Here is an 11585-nt window from a genome sequence, read left to right as displayed (position 1 = left end):
GTTAGAATTTGGTCTCTTTAAGCTTCCCTAGCCATCTCCCATAAAGACGACCTAAAAAACCCTACCTTTTGTTCATTTGTGTCAATTGTCATCCACACACACAATTCCACACAATTAATCAATCAAATCAAATCACATAACATCAAATATAGAACATGACATTTTTTTTTCTAGAATCTTCAACTGAAATGCAGTGAATGTTACCTCAGAGTATCATTCTAGGCTAAAAAAATGATTGAACAATAATATCATGACAGGTTTCACTTCCCCTCCCCTCACTGAAATATGCATGTGGCAGGAGGTAACGCATGCTGATTCTCACCTATATTTGATCACGGTGAGTTTACTTATATTTACTTTGTTTGTCATTTCAGGAGGAAACTTCTCCACTTAGGCCTTCACTCAGGAACAGGCAAAGAACCAACAGATGTTTCAGAAGCGGCTGCAACAAGCCACGCCTCCAGCTGCAGCGCCTCCAACTCACAAAGATGTCCTCCACAGATGATCCAGAGGCTTTCATGGAGCTCTTCAAGCATGTGGTAGCTGCATGTGTACGCCAGCTAGAGTGGGTCCTATGCCTCATCCTTGCTGTAGAGGTATGCCCAGGTTGCAGCACAGTAGTAGCTGCTGCTACATGTACAGTTGGAGTACCTGACCGTGAGGAAGGCAGCACAGCAATGAGTCAGATGGATCCCAGAGGAACATCGGCAATGCTTCCGGGTCCTGAAACTCACAGAGGTTACCCACTTGCTTCATGCAACAGCTCAAGGACTAGGGGTAGATGCTGCCTGAGGAACGAGATGCTGAGGAAATTCTCAACCCGGTGGTGCTCTCAGTAGGAACAGTGGAGTGGGCCCAGAGGCTCCAACCTCTCTCTTTTGCCCTTCAGGTTCTGGCTCCTATGACTGAGGTGTCAGGACCCCAAAACCTCCCCCAAACCTGGTTTCCACCCAATTTTTCCTCCCCTCCCTTTCCTCCTCTCTGATGCCTTCTTGTCTCTCCACACAGGTAGAACCTTCCATGTCCACCAGGAAAGCCTGGGCAAGTTTGCTAGTGTGGCCAGGCATTACCTCATGGAAGCAGGAACAATGATCCAGATCCCTGACATGCTGTAGGCCTCCCTCTAATCGAGCAGGAATGTACAGTGTATCAGCGAGTATATAAGGGAGTACACATCAGGCCTTGGTAGACTCGGGTGTAACCAGACCACCATCCATCAAAGCCTGATTTAGTGCAGGGAATTGGGAAATGCATGATTAGTGAAGATGTGTGGCAAAGAGGACTTGGGAGACAGGCATACATTGACGAATCTTCAGGCACGCTTTACTTTTCCTACTAACTCTTTTCAGTGAGCTTTCAACATTCAGAGGAAAAAATCAGAATAAAACACCATTTCAATACTTGGGGCTTTTGCCTCCCTCAAGTTCATCAACACTTTCCAAGCTCCAGTGCATGTGGGTGTGCTTCAGGATGTGGGTGTGCTTGTGTGTTTTGGGTGACCTCTGTCAGCTCTGTCACTCTCTCTCTCTGGTTCACCGTGTTCCCTTTTTTCTCTGAAAGGTCAAACAAAGCACATATAAGTAAACTCGCCATGATCACACAGGTGAGAATCATCGCACATTATTTGCCGGTTCAACCCGCCTCCTCTCTGTGTGCAGCTGATGCTTGACCTGCCCTCTCTGCCACAACACTGTTATCAACATGAGAATTTTCCCCCCATTTTCACAATTCATCATGGCATTTATTCATCAGTAAATTTGATGAATAAAAGCAAACTACAGCCAGAAATATGTAGCATTATGAACTGTTATCATTTCAGTTTATAGCGTTGTGAAACATCTAGTCAGTTTCATGCTGATTCAGTCACATGTTCTGCAACTATCATGTTCTCACCACTATGTGCCAGTCAGTATTTGATTGCTAACATTTTGGATAAACCCCTGAGGCCCAGTCCATTAGTAGCTTTATTTACTCTGCCCTTTAGGGATGTTTTCATTTCACGCTTAGTCCAATATTACAGCTTCAATCAAAAATGTTTGACGTTCAACTCATCACAGCCTGCAGCATTCCCTTACTTTACTGTTTATTAGTTTATTTTTACTCTTCTTTTTATTCCATCTTGGGGGTTTCATGTTGGTGGGGGCATTGATGGTTTGTTAACTGAGTAATAACGTAGCCAATGAACCTTTTCAATTGCCAGTTGATGCTTTGTCTGGGCACTGAAAAACAATTTTATGGTGGTGACAAAGCCTGGGTGAAATCAAAATTCATGCATCAACAAATCAGATTACAGCAATATGAATGCTAAAACGTTTTACATTTAAAGCTATTGATTAAATCACAGTTAGTTCCAATCACAGGATAGTTCCCACCCACAATCCCACTATAAGTAACACAACAGGGGGGTATTCCAGAAAGCAGGTTATGCGACTTACCTGAGTTAACAGATTACCTGGGTTACCTGAGTTAATGGATAACCTCAACTTTAGGTTCCAAAAAGGGAGGTAACTTTCAGGGTATGTAAGTAGCCATAGCAGCTTACTCTCTGAACATAACCTGATCCGTTGCAGGTTACGTTCCATGGTTAGTTTCTTTCAGAGAGCTGGCAGGGCGTAGCACACCCTTTTGAAGAAGATCCAGTGGACGAGGAAGCATGGATTATACAAAATCCTTTTCATACCCAGATGAATATTTGTGGGAGTGTTACCGTTTTTCACGAGAATCATTAATGTAACATTTTGAAGCCTCAAATCGCGGATCAGTGCTTAACACTGAGCACATTTAATGCATTGCCCTTCTTTTTTTTTGCCACAGGGAGTTTTCTGTATATAACATGGGTGATGCAGAGCATGTGGAAAAGGTAACGGTGTGTAGGGCCGTTCATACAGTATGCCTTGCACTCAAACGGTTCCTACACAATTTTGTGCAGTTCCCTGGCCATAAACCATGATGAACCATTGATGAAGATGGCAAAAGGAACCTCCAGTGAACCAAAGAGATTACAGGGTGCTACAAGGTGTGATCTGCCCACATCATTTCTAATTAAATGACTAATGCACAAAGTGAACAGTTGAGGTTCATTGTTTCTTTACTTCCTGTAATTGAAAAAGACATTTGAATTCATTGCTTTACCATTCCACAATAATTGACAGAATAATAATAATAATCAGTAAGCAAATACTTTGTCCACCTTTAATGAGCACTTCAGCAATTCAACTTCAAGTCTGGCCTTTTTTATGTTCACCTTTATGCTTATGTTTTTTTCCTCCATTTGAAGTTGTAGAAGGTCCATCTAAATGTCACTTTTTTTCTAATTTGCCTTAGAAGATGGACCTTATACAGATCCTTTGCAGGAAGACAGAATGATAATTCAATATAATTGATATTATAAATGTCTGTAATATATACACAGACCAAATATTTTAATCAGGACAAATGCAAAATATTTTTTACACTGTCAAAATTCTGTGTGGAGGTAGATGGACCTTCCGCTGTACAGGAATCTGTAAGGGGACAATGACAAAGGTTTAATAATCACATTTAAAAAAAAAAAAAAAAAAAAGGGGGGGGGAGGGGTGGGACTGATGCATTATATGTTAAACCTCTGTGGGCCTTGGGAGGCCCAAGACGTTTAATAGGATCTAATAGGTCTAATAGGATCAATGTTTCATTTAGCATCATAATGAAAGGAAACTTTTTCAGATATTTATGAACTTATATATTCTCGATTTTTACTCGAACCGTTACTTTTTTCCAAGCCAACTCTCGCTCCGAAGCAGCAGTTCCTTTTTTGTAAATCTTATATTGCTTACATTCCTCATAACTATGCATTAAAAACTCTGCTTCGCTGAAGAATGCAGCTCACCCACAATATCACTGTAAACATTCACACAACAGGTCTCACCTATAATCAGCCCCACTGTAACCAATCGCATGACAGTCCTCACCCACAAACCCACTGTAAACAATCATACTGCAGTCCTCAACTATAATCAATCCCACTATAACCAATCACATGACAGTCCTCACTTATAATCAATCCTATTGTAACCAATGCAACTTATTCATTGGTGTTGATTTTTGTAAGAGTGACTATTGAGCAGTGTGCGCGCACACACACACACACACACACACACACACACACACACACACACACAGAGCTGATCTCACTCTGTGATCAGAGGCTGGGCATGAGTGTGTGTGAGATTACAGATTAGAGTGAAGACTTTGAAAACAAAAAAGAAGAACCAATTGTCATGAACAACATCATGCTCACTGTAAACAAACATGCTGGAATGTGAGCGAACATGTTTTGGTGTTCAGAGTGACCTGCACAACATGCTAAGTTCACTTAAAATTTTATTTGAACACTTTCTTTTTGAAATTTCATCCACCAATAATAATGGAATTAAATCACTTTTACTAAAAACGTGAAATCTAAATATTATTTCAGATAGCAATTCAGAATATTAAAATCTAATCTAAAATACTCAAAATAATAAATAAATAAGTAAGTAAATAAATAAAACACTTTACTAAATATAGTATAATAATTATATCTCTAAAAATAAAAAGTATACTTTAAACATAACAAATCCTTATAATAAGAGCTTATAAATATAATAATAAATAACATGTTTCTAATAATAATAACAACAACAACAATAATAATAATAATAATAATAATAATAATAATAATAATAGTTTCTGTCATTGTGTACCCTATATACTCTATAGTGAGCATACAATGTATGAAGGGAACAAGAAGTCATTTGGGATTCAGTCTCACAGTTGTACGAAAAATCAAGACAAATAGTGACAAGAAAAATTTACTGTGTGTAAATAAATAAAAACAAACCTAAAATATTAAAGTCTATGATAAGATGATACTCTCTGCATCTTTGTATTTTCTTTTCTTTTCCTTTCTTTTTTGCTGAAGAAAGTGACCCTTTTTTTGTTTTTTTTTGTCATATGAACACATTCGGTAGCAGTAATAACAACATTCTTTTCCTTTTTGGCCCCATTTAGTTCAATATGTATTTCAGAAATACTGTTTCAAAGGATGAAATGTAATAAAAATTCTCTTGTAACTTCATAAACTATCAGCATCGCTCTGCATTTTCCAAAATGATCAGCTGTCTGTACATAATTCTAACACACACTAACGTTTTACTCTTTATTTCTCCTGCATTGCTTCAACATTACAACATTCCGACTTCCAACATTACACACACACACACACACACACACACACACACACACACACACACACAAGTTTTTGTTTACTTTTTTATGTTTTGGCCTGCTGAGTCAAAACAGGATGTATTTCAGAGTTTTTACATCACCTTCTCCATCCCCAGTCTCCGACATGTCAATATCTTCAAGCTCACTTGTTCTTCTGAATGTTGGTTCTATATGAATCCTCATAAACATTATTGATGAGTATATTAGTTGATCCAGGATCTTTAAAGTGACATGTCACCAAGGTGACAAAGGCTCTGGGAATATAGGGCCAATGTGGCATTAAGCCAAGGTGACATAGGGCTCTGAGATACAGAGCTGAGGTGACATAGGGCCATAGGTATAAAGGGCTGAGGTGACATAGAGCTGAGGTGCCATAGAGCCATAGGTATAAAGGGCTGAGGTGATCTAGAGCTGTGGTGCCATAGAGCCATAGGTATAAAGGGCAGAGGTGACATAGAGCTGAGGTGACATAGGGCCCTAGGTATAAAGGGCTGAGGTGACATAGAGCTGAGGTGACATAGGGCCCTAGGTATAAAGGGCTGAGGTGACATAGAGCTGAGGTGCCATAGGGCCCTAGGTATAAAGGGCTGAGGTGACATAGAGCTGAGGTGCCATAGAGCCATAGCTATAAAGAGCTGAGGTGACATATAGCCATAGGTATAAAGGGAAGAGGTGACATAGGGCCAAGGTAACATTGGGCCCTGGGAATATAGGGCTGAGGTAAAACAGGGCTTCTGTGATATTGGGCCAAGATGACTGAGCTAATTTTGCACCTTAATTTTAAGGTGCAAGCAGAGTCAGTTTTTTTTTTTTTCACCAATGGGATGACAATCAGGTGTGAGTGAGCATACTGTTTTATTTAAAGAACAGGGATCTATCAAAGTCTGATCTTTACAACACATGTTTATGGAAGTGTATCATGGCACGAACAAAGGAGATTTCTGTGGACCTCAGAAAAAGCGTTGTTGATGCTCATCAGGCTGGAAAAGCTTACAAAAACATCTCTAAAGACTTTGGACTCCACCAATCCACAGTCAGACAGATTGTGTAGAAATGGAGGAAATTTAAGACCATTGTTACCCTCCCAGAAGTGGTCAACCAAAAAAGATCACTCCAAGAGCAAGCCGTGTAATAATCCATGAAGTCACACAGGAGACAGGGTTACTTCTAAGCAACTAAAGGCCTCTCTCACATTGGCTAATGTTAATGTTAATGAGTCCACCATCAGGAGAACATTGAACAACAATTTTGTGCATGCCATGGTTGTAAGGACAAAGCCACTGCTCTCCAAAAAGGACATTGCTGCCCTTCTGCAGTTTGCTAAAGATCATGCCAAGAAGAAGCCAGAAGGCTATTGGAAAAATGTTTTGTGGATGGATGAAACCAAAATAGAATTTTTGGTTTAAATGAGAAGCGTGATGTTTGGAGAAAGGGAACCACTGCATTCCAGCATAAGAACCTTTTGCTGCATCTGGGCCTGGAACAATGAATTCTGAATTATACCAGCAAATTCTAAAGGATAATTTCAGGACATCTGTTCATACACTGAATCTTAAGAGAAAGTGGGTCATGCAGCAAGACAATGACCTTAAGCACGCAACTCATTCTACCAAAAAATGGTTAAAGAAGAATAAAGATAATGTTTTGGAATAGCCAAGTCAAGGTCCTGACCTTAATCCAATAGAAATTTTGTTGAAGAACCTGAAGCAAGCAGTTCATGTGTGGAAACCCACCAACCTCCCAGAGTTGAAGCTGTTCTGTACTAAGGAATGGGCTAAAATTCCTCCAAGCCAGTGTGCACTGAGGTCAGGACTCTGTGCAGGACACTCAAATTCTTCCACTCCAACCTTGACAAACCATGTCTTCATGGAGCTCGCTTTGGCATGCCAGAACAGGTTTGGACACCTTCGTTCCAGTGAAGGGAAATTGTAATGCTAAACCATACAAAGACATCTTATACTATAATTGTGAGCCTCAGTTTGAGGAAGGTCTGCATATGGATGTGATGTTCAGGTGTCCACAAACCTGTGGCCATATAGTGTATTTTGTTTCCTGAGATGCTTTTCTGCTCACCACCATTGTAAAGAGCGGTGTACCTGTAAGAGTGGTGTTACCACAGTCTTCCTGTCATCTTGAACCAGTCTGGCCTTTCTTTTCTGACCTCTCTCATCAGAAAGACATCTCTGCCCACAGAACTAATACTTGATTTCTTTCCCTTTCTCGCACCATTATGACTGTTGTGCATGAAAATCTCAGGAGATCAGCAGTTTCTGAAACACTCAAACCAGCCCATCTAGCACCAAACAACCATGCCATGGTCAAAGTAACTGAGAGCACATTGTGAGTGAAGTTCTTGACCTGTATCTGCATGATTTTAAGCATAATGCGCTGCATTCTTTGCTGTTTGGAAAGTTTCAGGTGTACAGGTGTTCATAATAAAGTGAACAGCAAGTGTATTTCTACAACATTGCAGTGCGCTGTAGGAAACACTATATATATTGTAAAACAATGCGGAAAAAAACAAAAACACATCAAACCCAAGTGGTGGCTATGGGAAAGCAGAACATATCACCTTTATTAAAAACGCTGGAGGATGTGAGAGCCGCACCGTATGTGTATTATATTTCATTTTCTGATATCTATCTCCACTCGAGCTTCTTATTCGTTTTATTCTGGCCGTGTAATTTATCACACTGGCAGTTAAGGGAGGAAGTGCTTATTATTGGTTTTGTGCGATGCAGCTGATTTGATGTAGATAATGATTGGCTAACGGGAGGTGGATACTGAGCTCCGCGCAGGTCTTTAAGCTCACATCCATCCCACTCCTAAACACCTCCTCTACCTCACAGCTACACTCTGCTTTCATAGACTGGCAGCTGTGCCTTGGGTATTGGATCAGCCAATCACCAACTTGCAGATATTCAACATAGAAGCTAATTGCTCATTATAGATTATGTAAAGGGTTATGCAGCATCGAGACCAACTATGTGACATATCAAATTCATTTTGCACCACCATGTCTAATTACATGACATAACAGGTACTTATGCATGACAGTGGTTAATTACAGAATATAAAAGCTAATTGTGCAACATAGGAACTAATTATGTAGCATAGTTGCTAACTGCACCACACACAATCGCTAATTCTGCACATAACAGCTAATTATGCAAGACATAAGGTCTATTGATGCAAAGTGGAGACTAATTGTGAGATTTGTGGTACATTTGCTAACTTGGACGTGTGTAACGAATGTGTTTCATTGACTGTGAGGGTCAGAAAGTGTTGAAGTTTCACTGAGGATATGTTATCGGCGCTCATCAGATGGGTGCTGATGATAATCACATGATGTGTTCTGGGTTTAGCACACAGGACTCTGTGTGGTGTGATATTAAAACCTCAAGGCTAGCATGCACACACACACGCACAAGCAGAGATCATTTGATAGCGGGTTGTCACCTTTTGTAAAGCAGCCCATGTTTATTATTTTATAATTCCACTCTGTGTTCGTTTCAAAAGCTCTGAAATTTCCTGTTTGTTGTTTAATTGTTGGGTTTTAATTAAAAATGAATGAGTTGCTTGCTGATTGGCCAGGTGGTGTCTCCGATTACAGGGAATGGCTTTGTGTCTCAGACAAAAGAAATGTCCAGAGGGATGGAAAAGTGGACACACAGACACGCACTGTAAGGCTTTATGAGCTCTTTATAAGTCTCCAGTTTCAGGGAAAAGGTACACAAAGGTGAGAATTCCAGTCATGTTTTTAATGTTTTTAAAGCTGTCTTGCCCCAATGCCCCCACTTGACCCCTTCTTAAACCTTCTTAAGGTTGTTTACTTACCCAGAAGATATTGACATAACAGCAAATTATGTGTAAGGGCTAATTGTGTGATGTAGTGACTAATTGTGTCCACGTTTGTAGTGTTAGAGTATGTTTTTGTGACTGTGAGGGTCAGAAAGTGCTGAAGAGATGAGAAAATAGAAATATTTAAAAACTTTAACACTGATTGTATTTTTTACATCGGTATGTGTCAATTGAAAAAATGAGCAACTCAAAACAAAACGCTATGTAATGCTGCATAATTAAGCAAGCAATAAAAGCGTCTAATCAAGCTAACACTGGTCAGTTTGCTAGCAACACAAATGTAGCTAAACTAATGTAGCATCAGCAAGTTTCATTACATTACTTTAAAAGCTAAAATTAGCTGACAATGACATTAGCTTGTGTATGTGTTGTATCATTAGCTAAGCTGTCAAGCTAGCTTTATATGCAGGATGTTGAACCAATTGAAAGTCTCTTAACTAAGACACGAATGGATCAGATAGTTTTTCCAAGCATTACAAAGTGGGAAAACTACCCTTGGATTCACAAAATCACAGTTCAAAATGTTTCTGGGAATGAATCTAATGATATTTTACATAAAATACCCAAGAAAACACATGTATTGATAGAAATTCAGGGCTATAGCCCATCCAGGATGTCCCCCACCTTGTGCCCTGAGTTCCCTGGGATAGGATCCAGGCTCTCCTGCAACTCTGTGTAGTATGAGCGGTATGGAAAATGGATGGATGGATGGATGGATGGATGGATGAAGGGCTATGACAAAATAACAGTAGCGGATGCTTTTCCAATGGACAGATTTGAGGAGATCATGAGGTACTTCCAGTTATATCTAAAGAATTTTGACAATATTTTAGATGCCCATGACGGCAAATTCTTTAAGATTCGCCTGGTACTGGATGAGCAGCAGAGCAGTTTTACAGAAGCCATAAATCCTGAGAAGTTCCAGTTAGTGGATGAACAGATCATTTTCTTCAAGCCCCCCCTTCCGAAAAAAAAAAACAAAAAACAAGGTGTGGGTAAGATCTGGTGCATTATGGTATATGTATACGTTTGAGTTGTAATGGGGCAAGTGGAGGCAAGGCTCAGATTGGTGAACTTGGGATGGCAGCTGAACTTATTCTTCATCTATATGATGATATTCAACATTAAAATCACTCCAAACTTCTATTGGCTCTCTTGCTTGTAATACAGCACTCTGTCCTATTGGGTAGGAATGCACCAGGAATAAGACTAGCAGTCTCTTGATTTGGCAATTTTATTCCGCTCTTTCTTCCAGAAATGCTCTAGATCTGTGCACAGTCCTCTTCAAGTCATTCCATGCTTCACCAAGCTGTCTTGTTTTTGTTTTGTGACAAACATATCTTTTAGAATTATGCCCACAAAGTTCTACCTTGGGCTCATCAGACCATGGGCCTGGATGTTTTGTTTGTTTGTTTGTTTATTTTTTGTGAGAAATGGGTTTCTGTCAAGCCACCCTACCCCTGAGATATTAAGAACATGAAAGACTGTCACATGTGTGTCACATGCAGGGAGTGGCCAGTACTTGCCAGATAGTCCTGCAGCTCCTTCAATGTTGACTGATGTACGTAATGCAAACAGATGCATTACAAAAGAAAAACAAAGTAGATCGGCCAAACTTGTCAGGTGGCATTGTGCCCTGAATGCTTTTAAAAGTTTCCACTCTGACTGAATGTTGATTGGTCATACTTGCAACTGTTTTTAAAATTTTTGATGTGAATATGATCTGGGGGGGGGGGGGTGGATTAGTAGCTCGCATGTTTTCCTCGCACTTTCGAGGTTGGGCCTTCAGCTTGTGTGCACTGAGTTTGCTTGTTCTCCCCATGCTTTAAGGATTTCCTCTAGGTACTCCAGTTTCCTCCCCCAATCCAAAGACATGTGCTGTAGACTGACTGGCATTTCCAAGTAGTGTCCATAATGTGTGAGTGTGTGTGATTGTGCCTTGCAATGGGTTGGCACCCCATCCAGGGTGTCCCCCCTGCCTTGTGCCCCAGGTTCCCTGGGATAAGCTCCAGGATCCCCTGCAACCCTGTGTAGGATAAGCAGTATGGAAAATGGATGGATGGATGGATGGATGGAATATGATCTTTCTAAGGAATGTTTCATGAATATTTTATGGTCAGTAATTAATTTTTGTTTGCAGACAAAAAAAGATTTTCTAATTAGTTGAAACATGCGCAAGTTAACATTAGCAACACTTGCACCAAATTAACCTTTTGGACAAATGCTTACACAAAAATGCCTACAGTTGCCTTTGTTAATTACAGCTAATTATGCACAAATGTAGACAACAAAGTTTAATTAAACAACGTGGGTAAAACTTATTGCTAACTAACACTGCTGTGGCTAATTACTAAAAGTTAAGCCTGCATATTAAATTTGTGAAAAGGAATTGTTAGCCATAACTGGGCTAATTTTTAATACATTTCAAATCTAAAGCTTAGCTAATAATACAACACATACACAAGCTAATGTCATTAGCG

Source organism: Ictalurus furcatus, chromosome 26 (genome assembly GCF_023375685.1).
Source record: "Ictalurus furcatus strain D&B chromosome 26, Billie_1.0, whole genome shotgun sequence".
NCBI lineage: Eukaryota > Metazoa > Chordata > Actinopteri > Siluriformes > Ictaluridae > Ictalurus > Ictalurus furcatus.
The sequence above is the reverse complement of the archived record's forward strand: the minus strand, read 5'-3'. Positions refer to the sequence as shown.